Consider the following 25,780-nt stretch of genomic DNA (forward strand, 5'->3'; position numbering starts at 1 on the left):
CCCGCCTCTGTAGGAAGAAGTCATCTTCAAACATAAAATAGTTTTCATAAAGTACCAATTGCAATAACTGTAACAAAAATTCCTGTTCATTAATAGTATAGTGACTTCCACCTAATAATGATCTCACTGCTTCAACACCAGTAGCATGATCTATAGAAGTGTACAGACTTACCACATCTATAGTCACTAAGAGACTCTCAGGTGGAACTGTTCCCAATTCGGCTATTGTGTTGAGAAAATGCTGTGTATCAGCTAAAAATGATCTTGTATCTTTAATCAAAGGAGTCAAGGCCTTTTCCAACACAATAGCCAAAGGCGATAATATAGAGCCCACAGAAGCCACAATTGGTCGCCCCGGGGGGTCAATTAAGGTCTTATGCACTTTAGGCAAAATATAAAACACAGGGGTAATCGGTGTATGATTAATCAAAAAGGTATACAATTTTGCATCAATAACCCCTAGGGATAAATATTGGTTAGCTATAAGCATGATTTTCTCTTTAATACGAAACACCGGATCCCCTGATAACTTCATATATGTATCTTCATCAGAAAGTTGGCGCATCACTTCTGCAACATATTTTTCACGGTCCATAAGAACAATAGCCCCGCCTTTATCCGCAGGCTTCAAAATAAGACTTTTATCATCCATCAACGACCGAATAGCCATATTTTCTTGTGATGTTACATTATGTGAAAAACGCAATTCACCCCTCTTTATCGAATCCAATTGGCTCTGAATGTCTCTATTAACAAGATGAATATAGGTCTCAATCGGGTGATACCCCTTCGGGGGCATGAAACGGCTCTTAAGCTTGAGCCCCAAATCAGAAAGGCGTATACCGGAATGTCCCTCCTCAACCCCATGCACACCATGCGGTTTCTCTGAAGATTCCAAAAAATGTGCCTTCAGTCTTAGTTTACGAAAGAAATGATTCAAATCAATATCGAATTGAAAAGAGTCAAAAGAAATGGACGGACTGAATGAAAGTCCTTTCTGCAGCGCATTCATTTGTTCAATATTGAGACTTTTAGAGGATAAGTTAATTACCAGCGACGGGCTCTTACCTGAGAGCGTGTCTGAACCGTCTGGCTCGCTCCCGTCATCTCGCCTGCGTCTCCGATGCTTCCGGCCTGCGCGCCTCGTGTATCTCCTCCTCCTCCACGCGGACGCCGACCGCCCCTCCGAAAAAAACGGCGAGTCTCCTGTGGTCCCGTGGACTCGTTTCCTGAACTGGAGGTATATGATCCCGGTTTTGCCGGTCTTCTGTAGCCCCCTCGCTGGCGAGATGATGTTGTATCTTGCCATCTATATACTTTATTGAGATGATAATCCTCACTGTCGCGTAGGAATTTAGATCTTTTTCGATCCTCAGTCTCCTTTTTGTATATTGCAATTTGTGACTCAATGGATTCTTTCAATTGTAGGAACTCCTCAGTTGATATTGAGTCTTTCAATTGTTGTTCAGTAGTGGCAATTTGTGTTTGTATCTCGGTGATAGCGATCTGTATGCGATTAATCGTCAGCAGCATAAGATCATAGGAGCATTTATTAATAATGCGTTCAAAATCTTTACAATAATCGAGATCCTCTGGAAAGAAGGTCGGACGCAGATGCACCCTGAGGCCTCTCGGGATTCTTTTTACCTTGTGGTATTCGGCCAATGTAATGGCATGTAACTCATATGATGTGAGTCGTCTGAGTTCACGTTCCCAGTGTCGTTTCTTAAATTCACTAGTAGGAATATTCAAAAAATCTGAGGTCGATGTCACTTGGGAAAGGATCCGTTCAGCGTCAGCATTATCAAAGCTCAAAGTCGTCATTGAAGGTGGTGCACGGCTCAAAATATAATATATGGAAGAAAATAGTCGGCACTCACTCAATCTTGCACGTTGCACGGGATAGGAAAAAATCCACGAATATTCAAGAAAATCCCAGCAGTCGTGTCTTCTCAATCAATCGAATATTTTTATTTCAACAAGAAAATGTCCACAATCCTGGACGCGTTTCGGCTAGCATGCCTTCATCAACAGGTACTGATATGTATAATGATCTGGTTTATATAAGAGGATATACTCCTCCCCCCATGAAAACCTCACCTACTCCCATTATCCTCACAGATGATGGGAGGGGTCCATAATTAACAAAGAAACACCCACATTAACACTTTACATGGGTCTGTGTCTCAGACTAAATTTCACAATAACCTATATATCAAACAAAACAATACAGAAAGTATACAGAAAGTATAATATATTTATAAATACTTAAATGCCATATATTGCCAGGTATTAGATCCCTCACCGAATATTTGAAGTCTGAAAAAATAAAAAATAAAAATGTAAGTATAATATTAACTTACTAAATGTGCATAATATCATAATCCCTATTGAGGCCTCTGGGATATAAGGTATCCAATGTATGGATCCAATATGCCTCTCTGCGCAACAGCAACTTCTTCAGATCACCTCCTCTCCTTGGTCTTTTGACTTGTTCCAGTACTTGAAATCTCAACTGTGCTATCCCATGTTTGCACTGTTCAAAATGAAATGGGATAGGCAACAATAAGTTTTTAGTACGAATAGTGGATTTATGTTTCCCAATGCGATCCCTAATTGTCTGTGTAGTCTCCCCAATATATAATAAGCCACAAGGGCATTTTATTAAATATATCACATTAGTGGATTCACATGTGAAAAAGCCTTCAATCAAAAAAGGGCGTCCACTATGGGGATGAAAAAATGTAGAACCTCTTATAATATGGGAACATTGGGAACAGTGCAAACATGGGAATGTGCCTTTACGTTGTGTCGCTAATACTGATTGTTTCAGAGTCTTTTTTATACTCCCAATGTCAGAATGTACCAATTTATCCCTGTAACTGGAGTTCCTCTTATTAGATATCAATGGTAAATTTTTAAATTCATCAATGGTAGGATAAGCCTTCTGCAACAGAGGCCAATGCTTATCCCAGTCACCTCGCAGCTCGTCTATAGGAAGGAGAACAGTCTTCTCCCAATTGATCTCATAACCAGACGGCACAGAAAAGGAACCAACCAAATCCATTATGCGAGGGAGAGTGGTTTCTGTTTGATGAACAAAAACCAAGATATCATCTGCATAGAGGGATACACGGTCATGCTTCCCCATTATGCCAAAACCGGCCACCTGCAGATCCTGCCTTATGCTAGCTGCTAAGGGTTCAATGTAGATATTGAACAAGAGAGGGGAAAGAGGACAGCCTTGACGGGTACCTCTTCCTAAAGTGAAGCTCTCTGTGATCGTATCATTAATCCTAATCCTAGCAACTGGGGAGCTATATAATAGCTGAACCATCGCCATAAATCTAGGGCCAAAGCCCATTTTTTTCATCACCTCCCAAAGAAAGGTCCACTCCACCCTGTCGAAGGCTTTAGTGGCGTCCAACGACAGTATGGAGCGGGAACCACATCCCGGAGACTGAATATTCATAAATAGCCTATGCAGGTTATGATGGGTACCCCTTTTTGGCATAAAGCCATTTTGGTCTGGGTGGATAATAGTGGATATGACCCGTGAGAGCCTCCTAGCCAAAACTTTTGATAGTAACTTAGCGTCTGTATTTAATAACGAAATTGGTCTATAAGAACTCATTTCTATCGGATCTTTGTCCTTTTTAGGAATTAGAACAATAAGAGCCTCCATCATAGAACAAGGTAGGCTCCCTCCCTGTATTGCCTGGGAAAAAACCGCTAGCAGCTGAGGAAGAATCACATCACTATACTTACGATAGACCTCATATGGAAGGCCATCCATCCCTGGCGACAAATTCCCCGAGACAGATCCCAAAGCCTCCTGGAGCTCCGAAAGAGATAGCTCCTCTTCCAGATATTCTATTTGGGCTTCATTTAAGGTAAAAAGTGAAATCCCCTCTAGGAACCGCGCCACCAGGTCGGGTGACAAGCCAGAGGAGGAACTATATATCTGAGTAAAGTATTGTAAAAAGGTGTCCCTAATTCCTTCTGGGTCTGTTATAATTTCTCCCACTATATTGCGAATAGAGACAATAGATTGATTTTTCTTGTCTTGTTGTGTGATTATCCTAGCTAAAAGCCTACCAGGACGTCCAGATTCCGAAAAATATTTTGGGCCCTTAAAGAATACTCTATGATTTGCTTTCTCTATTATATAGTTCTTCAAGGAACAGCTGGCCTTCTGCATCTCTTCCCTGTTATACTCAGTAGGTTGACTGGTAAATCGCTCAGTTGTATCTGCAGCAGCCTTGGCCAGTTCCTCCTCTTTTTTTTTAAATGTTCTCTTTGCTGCGGCAATCTCGCTTATAAAGACCCCCCTCAGATATACTTTCAAGGCATCCCATACTACATTGATGTTAGCAGAGGGAAGATTCACTTCCCAAAAGGAGGATATCAGGGATTTAATGGACTGAAGGTTATCCATAATAGTAAGCCAGTATGGGTTCAGCCTAAATCCCAACCCCCTATTATCCTTATTCTTCCCAGTGCAAACCTCAACCAGTACGGGTGAATGGTCCGAAACTGTTCTTATCCCATATCGTATCTTTCGGATATTACTCAAATTACTCTCATTGGTAAATGCTAGATCGATCCTAGACATTGCTCTACCACCCCTGCTAACACAAGAGTATACTCTCTTTCCTCCGCCCAGATATTCCCATATATCCACCAATCCAACCTCCGAGCAGAACTGTGGCAGCGGGGAATTACATACATTCCTCACCCGTTCTGCATCTAGTGTGAATCTATCTTTATTGGGGTCCATGACCGCATTAAAGTCCCCCATCAGAACTAGCCGGCATTCTGATCTCCCTTCAGAAAAACGTGTTAGCTGGATCAGTGGATACATTGAGAAGGGCGGAGGTATATAAAAGAAAGCGAGGATGTAGCTGCAACCATGCAGCTTACCATACAAAAAGATAAACCTACCCTGGTCATCAATATAAGATTTTATGAGGGTAAAGTCCACAGAATTATGAATCAGAACTGAAACACCCCTAGAGGAACTACTAAAAGTGGAGTGATAAGATTGGGAATACCATCCCGTTGTCAGGCGGAACACGGTTTCTTTAGTGAGATGAGTCTCTACTATGCAAATAATTGCTGGGAGGTATCTCTTTAAGGCATCCATAATAGCTTGTCTTTTGACCCTTTCCCCAAGCCCTCTGATATTCCAAGTTACAATTCTAGTGGACATCCTTCACTGCAACGGAAGAAAGAAAAAAAAAAAAAAAAGACATAACCCCATAGCTGCAAGGTGGGTCCCCCCCCTTCCCTCCCATCCCCCCCTCTCTATTGATCCGCCCAATCAGCGAACCTCTAACCTCAGGCCCTTCTCCCCCGCTCCATCCCCCCCCCCCCCCCAACGCTTCAATCATAGTGGTGCGCAATTTCAAATACCCCTTTGCTCCATCCAATCTAACACTTGCTGTGGTGTTTCAAAAAAAAGAGAAGTCCCGTTGTGGATCACTCTTAATTTCGCTGGATACTGAAGGGAATATTTAATCTCCTTGGACGCCAGGCGTTTCTTTATCTCTATGAAATTTCTTCTTTTTTCCTGAGTCTGCCGAGCAAAGTCAGGAAAAAAGAGCAACCTGGTACCCTGATATTCAATGGGAGTACATTCTCTTGCTCTTTTCAGTATCATGTCTCTATCGACGGATGATAATAATTTCATTAAAATTGCACGCGGCGGCCTCCCTGGGATAGGTTTCCCTCCTGGGATTCGATGGGCTCTTTCTATTTGAAACATGGAGGAAAAGTAATCGCTGCCAAGGTTATGCATGACCACATCCTTGAGTTGTTCCTCTAGATGTCGACCTTCCGCTCCCTCTGGGAAACCAATTATACGGACATTGTTTCGCCTTGACCTATTTTCAAAGTCCTCTAACTTATTTTGTAGTGCTTGATTTTCTGTTGCAAGAAGCAAAGTTTTAGATTTCAACATGTTAATATCGGTTTGCAAGGAGTCCACAGTTTTTTCCACATTAAGGACTCGATCACGGATCTTTACCAGGTTCTCTCTAATTAAAGAAATGTCGCTCTGCACAGACCCCAGTTGAGTAGACATATCTTGCACTAAAATGCCGTTGTTCTCCACGGCAGAGAGAATTTTATCCAAAACGGAGGGGTCGTGTTCAGTTCGCATCTGTGCAGAGAGACCTTCCCCCCCTACTTCCTGATCTACCGCCGCTGAACCGTCCTCGGAAAGTTCATCAGTTTGGGGAGTTTTAGTAGATTTTTTCAGATTAGCGGAGGATTTTGTTTTAGCTGAGTTCTTCTCATTTAAAAAGGGCGACTTCAAAAACTTATCAATTTTATTCTCTGGGGTCTTAGAACCCAACTTTATTACAGAGGAGTCAATCGACCGTCGTTTTGGGGCCATTCTTATTCCTTTTTTCTTCCCCGTCTCTCCTTTCCACCTCTTTCTTTGCCCCTTTTTTTATTTTTTTTATTTTAATTTGTTGTATACTCTTCTTTATATCCCCCTTTGCTTATTTCTCTTCTTCTCCTCTTCCTCCCTTTTTTTCTTTTACTTTCCTTTTTTCTCTTTCTCCCCTCTTCCCTTTTTCCCCCCTCTTCCACTTTTTTTCACCTCTTTTTTTCCTCTTTTTATAACCTTTGCTCTCCTCTCTTTCCCATCTATTCACCCCTCTATCCCTCCCTCTCCAGCACCGCAGAGGGAAGGGGGCAGCCAAATTCGCCTCTATGCAACCGAAAAATCTTTAGCCGAATAGCAATAACGTCACAATTAATTATTTTCTCACGTGGCCCAGCAAAGGGGGGCGAAGGTCCTCGCTGATCTTCAGGATGGCAGAGATCCGGATGGCAAGTCAGCAAATGGTCCAGTAGCCTTCAGGAAAAGGAGACTGCAGGCAAAAAATCCTCAGAGAAGAGAAAAAATAAAAATAAAAATCCCACCGATCACCAGCAGAGGGAGCAAGCACCAAACAAACCAGGAAGCCGGTGAACAGCTGAGCCGAGCAGCGGAGTCCAGGCACATGCCACGCACCAGAGAGGAGAAGAGAGGAACCAACCGAGGAGGAAGACAGGAGGTCCAGGCAGATCAGAACCCTGGAGCAGAGAGGAGCACACCAGCAGCAGGAGCCATGAGCCGAGAGGAAGCGGAGGGAGCCGCCAGCCAGCAGCCAGACCGGTAAGCAGATCACAGGAACCCCGACCTTCCAAGGCAGCTGAAAAGAGTGGTTAAAGCACCATAACGTCCCAGCATGCAGAGGCAGTCAGCGCTCAGTCAGCGCTCAGGATCTCAGGATCGAAGGAGCCAGGAGCATGGAGGGGGGAGGAGGCCCGCGGGAGGAGAGCGAAACGTGACGTGTTCACGTCATCACGCCACCCTCCGTGAAATATGATTGTTATACACATATAGCCTACACTGTGTAGTCTGTTCTATAAGCACCATTGTTTTGTGGCGGCGGACAGAAAATAATCTGAAAGTGCCCCTCCCGAGACCAGGCTCTGGATCCGCCACTGCCCGGCAGGCGGTGATCGGAACCTGGTGGTGCCTGCTCAAATCATTGAGCAGGAACCTAGGTTAAATGCGCGGGGGAAATCCTGTGACACAGTATTACTCATACAGCCAATGCATTCCAATACAGAAGTATTGGATTGCATTGTAAAGGAATATACCCCCAAAAGTTCAAGTCCCAAAGTGGGACAAAAAATCAAGTGAAAAGCAAGTTGAAAAAATAAAGTTTTCCCCCCAAAAAATGTAAAGTTTCAAGTAAAAATAAACAAAAACGTAATTTTCCCCAAATAAAGTTAAAACAAAATTAGTAAAAAATAGGGGGATAAAAAAAAGGTATCGTATCGTCACGTCACATATTAGGAATCGTCACGTCTATATCGACTGGCTCTATAAACATATCACATGACCTAACCCCTCAGATGAACACCGTAAAAAATAAATAATAAAAACTGTGCTAAATAAACAATTTTTTTGTCACCTTACATCACAAAAAGTACAACAGCAAGCGATCAAAAAGGCTTTTGCCCACCAAAATAGTACCAATCTAACCGTCACCTCATCCCGCAAAAAATCAGCCCCTACCTGTGACAATCGCCCAAAAAATAAAAAAAATCTATGGCTCATAACACTAAAACATGATTTTTTTTTGTTTCAAAAATTATATTATTGTGTAAAACTTACATAAATAAAATAAAAGAAGTATACATATTAGGTATCGCCGCGTCCGTATCGACTGGCTCTATAAAAATATCACATGACCTAACCACTCAGCAGAACACCGTAAAAAAAGTAAAATAAAAACTGTGCTAAATAAACCATTTTTTGTCACCTTACATCACAAAAAGTGTAATAGTAAGCGATCAAAAAGTCACACGCACCCCAAAATCCCGCAAAAATCATACAATATCCAAGGTAATCACCCAAAAACTGAAAAAAATATGGCTCTCAGACTATGAAAACACTAAAACATGATTTTTTTTGCTTCAAAACTGAAATTATTGTGTAAAACATAAATAAATAAAAAAGTATACATATTAGGTATTGCCACATCCGTGACAGCCTGGTCTATAAAAATATCACATGATCAAACCTGTCAGATGAATGTTGTAAATAACAAAAAATAAAAACGGTGTCAAAACAGCTATTTCTTGTTATCTTGCCTCAAAAAGTGTAATATAGAGCAACCAAAAATCATATGTACCCTAAACTAGTACCAACAATACTGCCACCCTATCCCGTAGTTTCTAAAATGGGGCCACTGTTTTGGAGTTTCTACTCTGGTGGTGCATCAGGGGGGCTTCAAATGGGAATGATGTAAAAAAAAAAAACTGTCCAGCAAAATCTGCCTTCCAAAAACCGTATGGCATTCCTTTACTTCTGAGCCCTGCCGTGTGCCCGTACAGCTGTTTACGACCACATATGGGTGTTTCTGTAAACAATCATGGCCATAAATATGGAGTTTTGTTTGGCTGTTAACCCTTGCTTGTTACTGGGAAAAATGGATTAAAATGGAAAATTTGCTAAAAATTGAAATTCTGAAATTTCATCTCTATTTGCCAATAACTCTTGTGGAACACCTAAAGGGTTAACAACGTTTGTAAAATCTGTTTTGAATACCTTGAGGGGTGTAGTTTCTTAGATGGGGTCACTTTTATGACCCCATCAGGGGGGCTTCAAATGGGACATGGTGTCAAAAAAAAACAGTCCAGCAAAACCTGCCTTCCAAAAACCATATGGCATTTCTTTCCTTCTGCGCCATGCCGTGTGTCCGTACAGCGGTTTACGACCACATATGGGGTGTTTCTATAAACTACAGAATCAGGGCTATAAATACTGAGTTTGGTTTGGCTGTTAACCCTTGCTTTGTAACCGGAAAGAAATTATTAAAATGGAAAATCTGCCAAAAAAGTGAAATTTTGAAATTGTATCTCTATTTTCCATTAATTCTTGTGGAACACCTAAAGAATTAACAAAGTTTGTAAAATCAGTTTTGAATACCTTGAGGGGTGTAGTTTATAGAATGGGGTATTTTGGGGTGGTTTCTATTATGTAAGCCTCGCAAAGTGGCTTCAGACCTAAACTGGTCCCTAAAAATTGGGTTTTTAAAAATTTAGATTTGCTTCTAAACTTCTAAGCCTTGTAACATCCCCAAAAAATAAAATATCATTCCCAAAATGATCCAAACATGAAGTACACATATGGGTAATGTAAAGTAATAACTATTTTTGGAGGCATTACTATGTATTATAGAAGTAGAGAAATTTAGAAATTTGAAATTTTTTCAAAATTTTGGTAAATTTTGTATTTTTTTATAAATAAAAATGTTTTTTTTTTTTACTTTATTTTAACAGTGTCATAAAGTACAATATGTGACGAAAAAAAACTATCTCCGAATGCCCTGGATAAGTCAAAGCATTTTAAAGTTATCAGCGGTCAGATTTGGAAAAAATGGCCTGGTCCTTAAGGTGAAATAGGGCTGAGTACTTAAGGGGTTAATGCAGGAAGACCCCTGAGGCGCTATTACAGTGGATGGGAGTTGTAGTGGCCCTGATGAGATACTGTTATGTTGTGTAACGGTGTACTCCCTAAGGCCATTGCTACCTGGGGTTCAGTGCAGTGAATAAGTGATGTGAAGGAACCAGGCAGAGACTATAGGACAGAGAACATCTTTCTTTACTAACTGCAAAAAAATTATTAGCAGCAGATGTAACCACAGTTCATAACAAAGTGGAATTTCTCCTTCCAGATCATAATGGCAGAAGATGACAATCAGAAGGTAACTAGCTGAAAATGTCTCTCTCTCCTGATTCCATTCTCTACAGCTGTACTCTGGTACCTGTAGCTGTAGGCGTCCAGTGTTTGATGCAGGCTTTCAGCTATGCCTGTCCTGTGTAATGTGCAATGTGCGCCTCCTCCCAGGCCCCTCCTATACACCGCGTCCCAAGTGTAGGAATGCCGAGTGGTGTAGTGAGGCCTAAATGTCTCTTTTATGCGTGTCACTGTGCTCCTACCTGGATACCGCTGAAGTCCCAGGCTTTGGCTCCGAAGCAATAAATAAGGGGAATAATGGAGGGATTGAAAAGAATAACTTGAGTCCAGACCTTGAGATGAAGTTCAGTGGCAGCTTTACTTGAATAAACGTTTCTTCAAACAGTTTAAAGCCTTTGTCGTGTTTCCAGCAGGCTTTAGAATTAAACTGGCAGGCAAACTCAACTCTGCTCTATCCTTCTCTTTGACACTGCTGTACTGACAGGCTGGCTGTATAACTCAGCTTCTTCTGTATGCTGCACTTCTTCTCTGTAGTCTTGGGTTATGCCAAGGAACTTTCTTCCTGGCTCCTGAGGCTTCAAGCTTTGGCCTCCATGGCCAGCAGATCTTAAGTTTCTCTGACTGGCATGGGCATGTCCAGCAGAGACGTGCCCCTGCACGCTAGAATGGAATGGAGAGTTTCATTCTACTTAAATACAGGTCTGCAGTGTTTGCTGCCACCTGCTGGTGAACCAGGCATGAACATAACAGTTGCAGAAAGATATTAGGAATGCACATTGTGGAGGACCTGGACAAAATACATACGTAACATTGTTTTAGCACAATAAAGAAAGTAGCAGGGTGCAAGAGTGGTAACATCACTGTGGGGTGTTTCACCTGCACTGTGGTGGTGCTGTCTTAACATGTTTCCCCTCACCTTGCAGCAGAGTGTGCATAGTTTAATTGCTTGATCACTCTTCCTCTGTGGTCCTCGTGGCCTAGATGAGCATGATATAGATCACTTATCACTCTCTTCTTTTTAAACTGCTCTAACTCTGCCCCTCCATTGACATGAAGTTGGACCAGCCAAGTTCTACCAATAAGGGAGCAGTGGGAGGGTAAGCCCCATTTCTGTTGCCAAACACTGCCAATAATACCCCATCTGCTGGTGTACAAGGTGTATAACATGTCATTACATTACATTGCATTACACTACAACCATTTACAACACTAGTACTCCCAGGTCTTGAGAACTACACCTGGAACATTTCCAGGTGCATAGCAGAAATAAATTTGGTGTCAAAACGCCCTTTACATGTCCTGCCATTAACAGACAGCCACCATCACTTTGTTTGCATTAATAAGAAACCTGTACTGCTATGGACTGGAACTGTATCATCTGTCTTAACCAATGAACCCGGTTCTGTTTGAGAACCCATGATAGTTAAGTTTGAGTATGGAGGCCTCATGGTGATCTCTTCAATTCTACCTTTGCTGTGGAGCAACACACTGTCCCAATTGCTAGTGTGATGATCTGGGGAGCCATCGCATACGACGACGGTGACTCTTGCAGTAATACGAGGGACACTAACAGCAGAGCGATATGTGCAGGACATCCTGCGGACACATGTGTTCCTCTCATGCAGGGCTTCCAACTGCCATATTTCAGCAGGATAATGCCAGCAAACAGCAAGGGTTTGACAGGTCTCCTCAGATTACAACACTTTCTTGTCCTGCCCTGTCACCTGATTTTTTAAGAATTTATAGGACCTGCTGGGATGTCAGCTTCAGCAACCTACATATGTGCAGGATTTACTGGCCCAGCCGCAACATCTGTAGGTAAATATGCCACAGGATACCATACAGAATCTGTATGCCTCCATACCAAACTGTATCTCATCCTGTATCGAGGAAGCCCAACAGGGTCCTAGAGTCTCCTCTTCCACGATAAAGTTATCCTTTCCCTCTAATATTATGATCACTTACATTTATCATCATTACATTCACACATACAAAGTTTCATCCCATTCCAACAACTCCTTTTTGGTGCACTATGTTTTTTTTAGCAATGAGTATATTTTTATTTCATGTATATTTAAGTACTATTTAAATTGTCCTATACATTGCATAGTAATATTTTGGCAGGATAACATATTTCTAATTATAAATATAGAGAATAAAAGTTTTTGACTCTGCTTATTCCCTCTTTGGCCTCATGCACAAGGCTGTTCTGTGCATGTAGGGCCGCAATTTTCGGTCCCCAAAGCACGGGCAACATCCGTGCGGATTCCGCAGAGGGATCCAGATGGTGCAATACGGGTACGGCCGGACAACGGCCGCGTGCATGAGGCCTTACTCTGGTAATCTATGTAGTGTTGTATTGTAAGGTTCTGGTAGCTATCCTGGACATGAAGATTGGTTTGCACAGGCCCAGACTAAGGACCCCTTTACACTGTCCTATCATTGGGGCTGAAGATTTATAAGGACTATCATTCTTGTTAAATGCCGTTGCCTATTCATAACTTCAGCAGATTCACCGCCAGTTATAGGGTTAATAAGACCGGTGTCTAAAATGCCGATCTTAATAAATGACCCCCATAGACTTTTAAAAAAAAGAGGGAAGGAGAGTCGTCATTGCCACCTAGGAGTTCTGAATGTATAAATTCTGTATCATAATTGTGTAGTCTGATGCTATAATATACATAATGGGATCATTTATCAAACTGGTGTAAAGTAGAACTGGCTCAGTTGTCCATAGAAACCAATCAGATTCCTCCTCTCATTTTCCGAAGGAGCAGTCTAAAATGAAAGGTGGGAATCTGATTGATTGCTATGGACAACTAAGCCAGTTCTACTTTCCACCAGATTGATAAATAACCCCAAAATCCTTATGACTTTATTAAAGGTTTACTAAAAGTGGCATTCCCCTTTAAACATTACTGCTATATATACAGTTCTTCATTCAGACTAGATCTCGGATGACATCAGCAGTAGAAAGAATCCCCGCCCCCTTAGAATACTGAAGCTGTGTGACATCACAATGCTGTGTAGAGGCTTCTATGTGTTGGGGTGCACTGGATTCTTTTGAGGGTTAGTTGTTGGAGACGATGGATTTCAGAAGAATTGCTCTTCTATTGCTATTATTTTTTACATTTTATGTTCACGGAAAGCCCACAAAAACACCTGCAGGTAATGGATATTATCACTGAGGGTTTATCTTACTGAATGGGGGCTGAATATTGTATTTATCCTTACATGATTACGGGTCCTAGAGGCAAACCTGGCTGGTATCTCTGTGGCTTGGAGCTCAGGTTATAGGACAGTGGGCTGTGTGCGGCATTGTAGCTGAGACCCATTTATTTGGATGGCGCTGAACTGCAATACCATACACAACCCCTGGAAAAGAGGGAGGATATTTCAGAAAGAAAGCTGCAAGGTTTCTAATCTTATTCAATGGCCTTAAATGATGACATTTTCTCTGTAGCCACCACTAGTGGGCACTTACTAAATACTGATTTATTGTTATCTTCTGTCTCCTCGTGTTCCCATTTTGGGGTTCAGCTGCCGCTATTATTGCTTTCATGTCTTTATTTTCCTTAATTCTTTCATGGACAGTGACTTTCCCAGGATCAGGGCGGACAACCCCCGGTCCGGACAGCGCCGGTGCAAATAACAGTGAGTAGTCAATTCCTTCCTCTCCTAATTATGCTCTCATCATCCTCTACCAAGCCCTGACTGTAGTGGAGGAGAACAGCCACTAAGCTGCTCCTTTGGTGGATCAGTCCTATAAAGTGATGCTGGAACATATAATGATGTGCCCCTTATCCAGACGTTACCAGCCCACAGTCCAGCAATTACCCCCTCCAAGCTGCCAGTGCCTACCTGATGATGTCCTCATGAAGGGCACTGCTGGCATCAGGAGGATCTAGAGATGTTGGACAATGTCTTGTAGAATATGTTCTCTATGATAAGAATTGATAACGAGCATCTTGTGTCTTTATTACAAGTCATGTACCGCGTTGTCCTGCCTCTAGGCATATTTCTATTGGTTGCCGGTGCGATTGTCATCTTTTGCTGGTGAGTTTTCAATTTTTTTCTACTCTACATATCACATTATTCTCTATACACTGTATTTTCTGACCTACAGGGTCAGAAGCCAGGTAATAATTTCTATATAATAACATATATAAGCGGGGTACAGGCAGAGCTTAGGGTTACCTCTCATATCTGCTCATCACACACATTGGGGTCCTTCTATTACCCCAGAATTAAGAGATGAGACAGCTCATGTCTGCTGATTAGCTGCATCGCTATATTACTCCATTGCTCACAATATTAAAAGGATAGATTCTGTTATATCTACTACCTGCTGATGGTTTCCTTCTCATTTATTAGTTGTACAAAAACCTGTAGTGAAAATTAAGAAAAACAACATCAGACCACAAATGGATAACATCAAGAAAGAAATGCCAATTATTAAAAAACTTAAAGCTGCCAAAAAAGAGGAGGAGAAAATTATGAAGAGAACATCTAAAACAGAGGAGGAAAAGATCATGGAGGTAACATTCAAAACAGAGGAGGAGAAAATCATGAAGGTAACATCTAAAACAGAGGAGGAGATCACAAAGAGAACATCAAAAACAGAGGAGAAGATCACTATGAGAACATCCCGCCTTAACCGGTTCCGTAAATGGATTAAAAAAAGGACCCAAAAGAAGAACACCTGCTGCAGCTGCCGGTCCATGGACTAAATGGAGTTAACTTAGTACCATCATGCCCATTAGTCCGTAAGCCCTGGAACAACATCTACAGTGGCCATATCTGTCTGTCTGTCTGTCTGTCTCTCAGTTTGTCTGTCTTTCTGTTTGTCTGTCTTCCCCTCTATCTGTCCCCCTGTCTGTCTATCTATCATAGAATACATAGGTAGATTGGAGACACCTGGAGGGGGTGTACATCTCATCTACAGTTTTTTAAATGTAGGTGAGATGAAAAATCCAGGAAAGTTGGGTTTCCTCAGTAAATTTTCTTTACTGAGGATTTAAGAACCTTTGTTTTCCGGGCCTGGATTTTTTTTGGGAATCCCAGGTAGGTTGGCAGTGGGACCTGCCATTCCCTCCCCCTCCAGTACATCCCACCCTTCCCTCCAATTACCCCAGGCAATGTTGCTGGACTCCTTACTGGTGCATGAAACTGTTGACAAGCCCAGTCAAGGTCTGAGTCTAGGAAGGCACAGAAGCCCCAATGGAACGTCTGTGCTCTGAATACTGTTATCTGTGAACTGATCTCTATGTGATGTCACTGTTTTGTTGCTGGACCAAATAAAGCCAAGTTATATTTTTAACCTCTGAAGCCTCTGAATGTTGTCATTGCTAACCCCCATCCCATATATACCGATCCCAACAATATCTACACTATTGGTTGGAATGATCCATCCGGAATCAGTGACTGGCTCTGTTACTTAGTTCATACAAGCGGTACAGCAGGATCTACTGACATGAATAAGAGATCTGCTAGTAGCATTGTTCCAGCTGGTTCTAGACTCTAGAAAATAAGCTGTACAGAGGACCACTGCCCCAGACCTTAAAGGGGATTTCCAGCTTTAACCCCCTTTATAATTAGGCTCTGGAATATGGCATATATGAAACAAGAAACGCACTTATCTGCTCCCTTCCGCCCACTTCCACTACTAAGGCTCCATTCACATGTGCATATCCTGGTCCCTCTTGATATGAACATGTGACCACTGCAGCCAATCACCGGCTGTCACATGTTTGTATAGAGATGTTCCAAGAAGCAAAGACCGGCGGTGAATCCAGGAAGCATCGGAACTGGGATATTACTCACTCCATATGTAAGTATTACTTTGTGTATTTTATTGTCAAGCATTCTAGGGGTACTTTCACACTTGCGTTATTCTTTTCTGGCATAGAGTTCCGTCAAAAAGGGCTCTATGCCGGAAAATAATTAATCATATCCCAATGCATTCTGAATGGATAGAAATACGTTCAGTTTGCATCAGTATTCCTTACGTTCAGTCACTGTCGGGCTTTTTGGACGGACATAATACCGCAGCATGCTGCGGTATTATGTCCGTCCAAAATGCCTTATCAGTCGCTGGAATGCCAGCATTAATTTCCATCGACTTGCATTAGTGCCGGATCCGGCATTGCAAAACAATTTAAGGACGGATGTGTCCTTTTGGTCTGCGCATGTTCAGACCGGGAACACTGTGAAAAAGACTGCAAGACGGATCCGTCTATCCGCATGACAAGTGGAGAGACAGATCCGTTCTTTCAATGCATTTGTAGATGGATGCGCACCCGGATCCGTCTACAAATGCTGCCAGTTGTCACACTGATTGGATCCGGCAAAAAGTACCCTACAGTAAGTGTTTTTTAAAGGGGTTGACCAACTATTTACAAGTGATGGCCTATCCTCAGGATAAGACTTCGTTGTCTGATTGGCAAGGGTGCACACGCATTTTTTAAGCTGCAAAACAAAGAAAAACATTGAACATTTATGCCCATGTTGCCATTTGAAAAATAAATGCCATTGATAGAAAAATTGTATCTCGAGGGTGAAAAAACACTGCTACAAAAATGCCAACAGCTGGAGACTTAAAGGGGTTATCCCATGATTAATGTAAAAAAAATGCAAATCTCTGTCTAACAAAGCTAGAACCAGCCCTGTACCTCACATGGATCCAGAGATCTCCCATTCATTGCTCCAATTGCTAGATTTATTTCAAGCTGGCAGCTCAGGGTGTGTGTCCTGTCTGCTGAAGCCAGTGGCAGTTGACCCTGGGTTCACACTTGAGCGTTTTACAGCGCGTTCCTACGCGCTGTAAAACGCACAACAAGGAGAAACCAATGCTTCCCTATCAGCATGGTTCTCACCTGGGCGTTTTACAGCGCGTACGATCGCGCTGTAAAACGCCCGACGCTCAAACAAGTACCTGACCCTTTTTTTGAGCGTTTGTCGCGCGTTCCCGTACAATAGACTTTCGGGAACGCGCGACAATGTGTGCACGGCTGTCTCTGTATGCGCGCTTGTAAACGCCCGTACAAGCGCGCATACAGAGCGCTCCTTTCGGAACGCTCAGGTCTGAACCCAGGGTGAAGCATAGAACTGAGCATGTGCTTCCATCTCAGTGAGCTGGACAAAGAATTTAGAAAAAAGAGCAAAGAGTAGGTGGCGCTAAACAGTTTTAATTACATACAATTATAGTATTCAGCTGCAGGTGCTGGTTTGAAAAATGTAGAATATTTTTGTGGGGGGAAAAACTGGTCGCAAAAACCTCAAAATGCACCAAAAAAAGACCTTATATGTGTCACTAGATGTAAGAAAATATATTTATAAAAATAAAAATAAACTTAATTTCGCTCTCAGCTTTACTAATGATTAAGGATACTTTCACACTTGCGGCAGAGGATTTCGGCAGGCAGTCTGGACGCAAATGAATGCATTTGCGAGACAGATCCGGATGCATTGCAATACCCTTTGTCATCCAGAAAAACTGTATTTATTTACTTTTCACATTTTTAAAGGTCTTTGCATGCGCGAACCGGAAGAACGGATCCGTCAATGCGGCAATTTTAATGCCGGATCCGACACTAATACATTTTAATGGAAATGAATGCCGGATCCGGCATTCCGGCAAGTGTACAGGATTTTTGGCCGGAGAGAAAAATGCAGCATGCTGCGGTATCTTCTCCATCCAAAAAAGGTAAGAGGGACTGAACTCATGCAAACTGAATGGAATGCTCTCCATTCAGAATGCATTAGGATAAAACGAATCCATTTTTCTTTCCGGTATTGAGCCCCTAGGACTGAACTCAATACCAGAAAAGAACCCTAAAAAGAAGAAAATTCTGACGATTGAAGGAAGAAGCATATATCAAGTTTTATGTTGTACGGATGATTTAGAAAACGTGAGTGTAAAACAAGCATAAGACAAACACATTTCCAGCCTCCAATTTGCTCTTTTTGTTAAGTGTTTTCAGTCCTGGATTTTCGTCAGATGGCAATTCTTCGTTGTAGTATACGGTGTAGTTGACAAGGTCTGTCTTCTTAGCGGGCCCTTCTACTGGGTTTATTTCAGGAATCATAGGCTTCCCCTCCATTTCTGTGCTTTCTCTAAGCCAAGTAAGATAGCTGGCTGTCCTGGCAAATACCGCTGTGGTGTTGCATTCTGTCATTTCAGAGGCCGCTATTCCTACCACTATCCAGGCCTTGTTCCTCACATGCTGACACACGAGAGCATCTCCGCTGTTAACCTGTTAATGAGAATGTGTTATTATGTGTTTTTATGTTTAATATGTTTTTAAAGAATTTTTGATGATGTTATTTTAAATTTTCCATGTCATTATCCAGACTTCTGCAGTTTTTACACTGGCCTCTAAGGGTACCTTCACACTTGGATTGTGAGGATCCGGCAGGCAGTTCTGTCGCCGAAACTGCCTGCTGGATACGGAAATCGGTATGCAAACAGATATCATTTGTAGACGGATCCGGATGCGGATCCATCTGACAAATGCATTGAAATTCCGGATCCGTCTCTCCGGTGTCATCCGGAAAAACGGATCCGGTATTTATTTTTTTCCGCATTTTTAAAGGTCTGCGCATGCACAGACCGGAACACTTGGTAGCGGATCCGGCATTAATAAATTTCAATAGGAATTAATGCCGGATCTGGCATTCCGGCAAGTGTTCCGCAATTTTGGCCGTAGAAAATAGCGCAGTAAGCTGCGGTATTTTTTGTGGCCGAATACCGTAAAGGGACTGAACTAAAGACATCCTGATGCATGCTGACGGAATGCTTTCCATTCAGAATGCATTAGGATAAAACTGAAGCGTTTTTTTCCGGTATTGAGCACCAGTGACGGAACTCAATACCGGAAAATAATAACGCTAGTGTGAAAGTACCCTAAGCCAAATAATTGGCACCAATTCTTGGTCGGTACTGATCTGAGGTCTGATGGAGCTTGGTGGTCTGATTTTGTGGTCTGGTTAAGAATGGGGGTCTGATCTGAAGTCTGATGAAAAAAAAAAAAATTCTTAGTTTACTCCTATAAATCCTAGGTGCATGCCAAGTGCGTTGCAATTAGCTCTTGTTAACCCCTTCCTCACTGACATAAAGAAATAAAATTGTTCACCAAGACAGAAATATCGGATTGCTGCAAATCTCAGCATGTAGTATGAGGCATATATGTAAGTGATTACAGGTGATTAGACACTGGGTCTTGCCACAAGGGGATGTAAAAGTGCTTCCCCGCTGCCCTAGAAAAAGTCTCTGAGGCTACTTCACTGTACCTCTTGGTGAGAGATCATTGACTGATAGACATGCCTCTACAACAAACTTAAATGCATTTTGCCAGTTGATTTGCCAGACTATGAGAGGGGGCACAACCAGACACAAGTGGCACCTTCGTTATATACCCTTGTCTCTACCCATACCATTTCTAGGTGATTAGCAGGAGGACATTTGGTGTCACAGTGCCCATTACCTGCCCTGCCATTGATAACCAACTACCATCACCTTTGCTGGGTTGGTGTGAACAAGAAACCTGGACTATTATGGAATGGAGCCGTGTCTTCTTTAGCGACAAATCCAGGCTCTCTTTGGGATCCCACAACGGTCGATTCTGAATATGGAGGCCTCGTGGTTAGCACTTCAATCCTGCCTTTGCTGTGCAGCAACCCCTGCCCCAACTGCTGATGTGATGATCTGGAAGCCATCACCTACGACAGGTAGTGATACCAGGGAAACTAAGGCCCCTTTCACACGAGCGAGTATTCAGCGTGGTTGCAATGCGTGATGCGAACGCATTGCGCCCGCACTGAATCCGGACCCATTCATTTCAATGGGTCTGTGTACATGAGCGTTAGTTTTCACACATCACTTGTGCGTTGCGTGAAAATCGCAGCATGTTCTATATTCCGAGATTTTCACGCAACGCTGGCCCCATAGAAGTGAATAGGGCTGTGTGAAAATAGCATTGCATCCGCACTTGATGCGTTTTCACGGTCGGTTGCTAAGAGATGTTGTTTGTATACCTTAATTTTTTTTATCGCGCACGTGCAAAACGCATTAAATCGCATTGCACCCACGCGATGAACATCTGAACGCGATCGCATACTAAACTGAATAAACTCGCATTTTTCACTGAACGCATCCGGACCTAATACGCTCACGCTTGTCTGCAAGGGCCTAACAGTTCAGCGATATGTGGAGGACATCCTGCAGGCACCTGTGTCGCCTCTCATGGCAGGGGTTCCATCTGGCATTTTTCACCAGGATAATGCTCGACTACACACAGCAAGGATTTCCGAGAAATGTCTCCACCAGATTGCAACACTTCCTTGGCCCGCTCAGTCACCGGATTTAGGGCTCATGCACGGAACGGAAGATCCTGCCATCTATAGAAAAGTACTATCCTTGCCCGGACAAGAATGAGATGTTCTATTTTTTTTTTGCAGGTGCCGCGGAACAAACATACAGATGCAGACAGCAGCACATGGTGTGCTGCCCACATCTTTTGTGGCCTTATTGAAGTGAATGGGTCTGCATCCAGCTCGCCAAAAATGTGGGTTGGATGCGGACAAAAACCACGGTGGTGCGCATGATTCTTATTATCGACAGTTTTCCCAATAAATCTATTCTTTCCCTCTAATATTCTAATCACTAACATATATTATTACTTTCACACATAGAAAGTTATATTCAATTCCAGCAACTACTATTTTGCACGTTATTTTTTATCAATGCGTGTAAATTTATTACTTAGAAAATTAGATCATTACCGTACAATCCGAGCTTTCTACGCTGTTAGCTGTGGCACATATAATATCCGTCATGTTGATAAAATCACAAGGCTCGAGAGGAATAAACTGGACTTTTTTCAGAACACTTGCGGCATTATCAGTTCCATCTGAAAAGAGAGACATTTGTTTTAGAAGGTTGTTTTCTCATCAGTCTAAAGCCGGACCAACACATGAGAGAAGTAGCCAGAATGCAGCCAATGGGTCTTCTTCATATAAACAATCCAACCAGAAACATAGCAGAGTAAACTGGCCAATCACGGAGCCAGTTAAGAAAAAAAAAGAAAAAATAACGGGGCTTGCATACAATGGTAAATGATCGGACAAATTCAACTGATCATCTAATGCACTTACTTTTTTTTTGCCTGACCCAGGATGACACTATTCTACTGCTGCTGGAACCTGCCAACAATCTGATGTGTATGGGGAGCTCCTGATTCTCCCCAAAATACGATGATGGGGAGATAAGGTTCATGTGCGTAACGCAGGATCCCTTTGTTTTCCTGGGAGATAAGCATACAGTGGAAACCACCCCAAAAGTGACCCCATTTTGAAAACTACACACCCCAAGAAATTTTTCAAGAGGTGTAGTGAGCACTTTGGCCCAAGAGGCGTTTCATTGAAAAATTACATTTTATTCAAAAAAATTTTGCTTTAGGCTCAAATTTTCCATCTTAATAAGGGTTTACAGGAGAAAACCACCACACAATTTGTTACACATTTTCTGATGAATACAGCAAAATACGATATGTGGAAGTAAATTTCTGTATGGGCACACAGTTGAGTTCAAAAGGGAAGGAGCGCCATATGGTTTTTGGAGGGCAGATTTTGCTGGAATGGTTTATGGGCGTCATACAGCATTTGAAGAGAACCTGAGGTACCCCTACAGTGAAAAACCCCCCAAAAATTATTATTTTATAAACTACACCACCGAGGAATTTTTTTAGGGGTATAATGAGCGCTTTGACTCAACAGGCAGGGGCGCAACTACCATAGTGTCAGACCATGCGACTGCTATGGGGCCCAGGGCAAGAGGGGACCCAGTCTTAGTTGGGATTATCTCCTCTTCGAGTGGAGGTGAAGACTTGGTCAGGACTCTACGCTCTAAAGGAACAACTTTTAGCAAATGAAGCTGTGGAAAAATGGCCCAAGGGTCATTGAAAGGGGTTTAGGCAGAAACCCTCCTGTCCTGTGGGGGGCCTGGTTTGATCCTTGCTATGGGACCCTTACTTCTCTATGTACGTGACTGCCAACAGGAGTTTCATGGGATTTAGAAACACTTTGCTGGAAAAAACAAATTGCATTTCTTCAATAAAATGTTACTTTAGTGGCAGATTTTTAATGTGATAATATGAGAAAAAGTACCCCAAATTTTGTTACATAATTTTTTCTGAGTATGAAAATACCCCCTATGTAGTCATTAACTGCTGTTTGGGTACACTTCAGAGTTCAAAAGAAAAAGAGCACCATGAGCATTTTAGGCTTAGTCTGGTGTAGAGGGTCTGCAGTGAAGTAAAAAACAGAAACCCCAAAGAAGTGACACAGTATGCACAGCACGAGTTCAGCAAGGAAGGCAGGAGCAGTGGAAAAACGATTAGAGTGCAGCGGCGATCTCTGAACGGCTGCTTTAAAAGGCCCGATCAGAGATTTGTCCCGACCATCCGGACATTTAGTCTATGAGCGGTTGAGAACTGGTTAAATTAATTGAATGTGGGAAGCCCTATGTAAATGATGGCTCATCCCCACACAGTGATACAGCAACCTACACACCTCCCGCTAAACGATGCCTGCTCTCCAAGCAAGGCACAAAAAGTGTCTTTTTCGTAAACATGGCATATGACATGTGCCACATTATCAATAGTAAATCTGCCCCAATGTCTGCTGTTTTCTGCACTAAGGATTTTCTGCCTTTTTATTACAATTCAAGCCAAATGGAGACAGAAACAGAAATGTAGAAAAAAGTGGTAACGCTATACAGCAGGTTAAACATATTTATAGGATACTCCACCTTGTGTTCTGTCTCTCATTGTTGATACTATGCAGCTGACTAAGAGGTTAACATCTAGTAGATCATCATCAGGGTAGCATGCCGGCTGGACCATGTCGTCAAACATGATAGGCTCAGAGGTCTCTAGTAGTGCAAGGGTGTTGTTCGATGATAGTTCATTGTAATCTGTGTGTCGTATCAACTTCCTTATTGGGTAAACCTTTCCTTGAAAGTCAAGGTTCAGCTCTCCTGCTTTCATGAGTATGGTGGTTGTCCTTAAAATGAAATAAAAAGACTAACTCACACTTATAAAGTATACAAATTTGTCAGTCAAAAAGGCACCTTTTTTTTCTGGAGCCTATCTTTGTAGGTTTGCTGCATAGACTGGGGACATATGGCATATGGACCCACAAGCTTCCATGTTAACCATTTCATTACCGGGTGATTTTCCATTTTTATTTTTTACTCCCGGTCCTCCAGGAGCCATAACTTTTTTATTTTTCTGTTTACATAGCTGTATGAGGGCTTGTTTTTGTGTTAAGTTGTATTTTCTAATGGCACCATTTACTGTAATATTGGATACGATCTAGTGGATGGCTGTAAAGCTTCTAAGTGGGGTGGAATTGGAAAAATAAAACCGCAATTCCACCACTGTTTTATGCGTTTTGTTTTTACTGCATTTTCTATGTGGTAAAATTGACCTGTCCCCTTCATTTTTCAGGTCAGTACCACATTATATAGTTTTTCTTGTGTTTTAAAAAAAATCAAAAAATATTCTTTATTTGGATCATCATATCTATGAGCTGTGAGGGCTTATTGTTTTGTGGGGTGATCTGTAGTTTTTACTGATTCCATTTTGGAGTGTGTCTGACTTTTTGATAACGATCAAATTTTTGGGGAGGTGAAGTGACAAAAAAACACAGAATTGGGCATTTTAATTTCTTTTTTTGTGATCATCATCCAGGATAAATATTTTAAATTTTAATAGTAGGGACATTCTGGAACACAGCGGTGCCTATGATCATTATTTTTATTTTCAAAATGGGGAAACGGGGTGATTTGAATTTTTATATATATACACATATATATATATATATATATATATATTGTTTGTTTAAAAAAAAATTTTACACTTTTTTAGGTCCCACTAGGGGACTTTAACAATGAAATTATCTGGTTGCTTCTCCCACAGACTGCAATAAATTACCATTATGTTTCTATGGAGCCCTGTCACAGTAAAAGTGCGCAAAGATAGTCTCACTCAAATCCTTCTGTCTCTTCATGTAATTCCAGACAGACTTGACGATGTTTACTGTGTGCATTGTGCCGCCCACGGGACTATTGTCCTGCACTCATATGATCATATGCAAGATGGTGCTGTTCTACCCTCCCCTCTAGAAGGGCTGCTGCTGTAGTTATTTGGAGAGTGAAGCAGCAGCATCAAGAAGCGAGAGCAGTCAGCTGAAGAGACTGCGGAGACAGTGCCAAACACCAGCAGGCACCTTAGACTAATGCCCGCAACTGACAGTAATTCTAATTGCTGATATTTAACTCAGATACCATGGTTAGCATCTGAGGGAGCAAAAACCCCTAAGCGTGCGCAACTGTTGCGCCGCTATCTGCGCCTGAAATGCACCTAATTTAGGCGTATTTCAGATTAGTAAATGACCCCCTTCATGCATTGGAGTATATGAGAAAAGCAATCTTATAATTGATTGTTATAGTTCTCTATGGGAACTAAAAAAAAAAGGGTAAAAAAGAAAATGTTTTAAAAAATAAATAAATAAATATATATATATATATATAAATTAAAATCACCCCCTTTCCCCAAAATACACATCATGGGCATCGCCGCGTGTGAAAACGCCTGTACTATTAAAATATAAAAATATTTATACAGAGAAACAGAAAAATAAGTCAAAATGGCCGATTCACCGTTTTTTGGTCGCTTCACCTCTCACAAAAAAAATTATATGAAAAGTGATCAAAAACTCATACACATCCCAAAATGGCATCAATGAAAAAAAATATTTTTTTTTCAAAGTTTTTGTTTTTTCCAGTATTAAAACACAAGAAAACTATAATGCAGTCCAGGGGCGGAGATACCGCATGTGCAGCCGCTGCGGCTGCACAGGGGCCCAGAGCAGGAGGGGGCCCCTTCCTACCGGCAGCAAGGGGAGATGAGCGCTTCCATTAAGCGTTCATCTCTATTAATCTGTATCGCTGTCCCTAGGACAGCGATACGGATGGATGCTGTGACGGGGCAGAGGAGAGGCTTCTCCCTTTCCCAGTCCTCTCATAGGCTACAGGCACTAGGCCTGCAACCTATCAGAGGACTGCGCAGGCGTCGCAATGATGTAATCACGCCGCCTGAGCCATACAGCGTGGGACGCAGGCCGGAAGAGGCCTGCATCGCTGAAAGCGGCAAGGAGGTAAGTATGTGAGTTTATTTTATTTTTTTATTTACACTTTACTAGGGGCCCTATCTGGCACTCATGGGGGCATTTACTGGCACACATAGGGGGCACTATGGAGGCGGAGGAGCAATATGGGGGCCCTATTTTAAATACTAACACACATGGGGGGCACTGTGGAGGGGGGAGTACGATTGGGGCCCTATTTTATATACTGGCACACATGAGGGCACTATGGAGGGGGAGGAGAACTATGGGGGCCCTATTTTAAATACTGACACACATGGGGGCACTATGGAGGGGGAGTAC

At 42.2% G+C, this 25,780-nt stretch overlaps 1 long non-coding RNA gene across 1 annotated transcript; it reads left to right on the forward strand.

Annotated features, from left to right (window-relative positions):
* The first annotated feature begins 7,041 nt into the window (after positions 1-7,041).
* On the forward strand, positions 7,042-15,474 carry LOC122936343. The gene is made up of 4 exons (XR_006388919.1): positions 7,042-7,171; positions 13,865-13,924; positions 14,257-14,326; positions 14,645-15,474. It is a non-coding gene; the product is annotated as an uncharacterized LOC122936343 (long non-coding RNA).
* The last annotated feature ends 10,306 nt before the right edge of the window (positions 15,475-25,780 follow it).

This window comes from Bufo gargarizans, chromosome 4, assembly GCF_014858855.1.
Source record: "Bufo gargarizans isolate SCDJY-AF-19 chromosome 4, ASM1485885v1, whole genome shotgun sequence".
Lineage (NCBI taxonomy): Eukaryota > Metazoa > Chordata > Amphibia > Anura > Bufonidae > Bufo > Bufo gargarizans.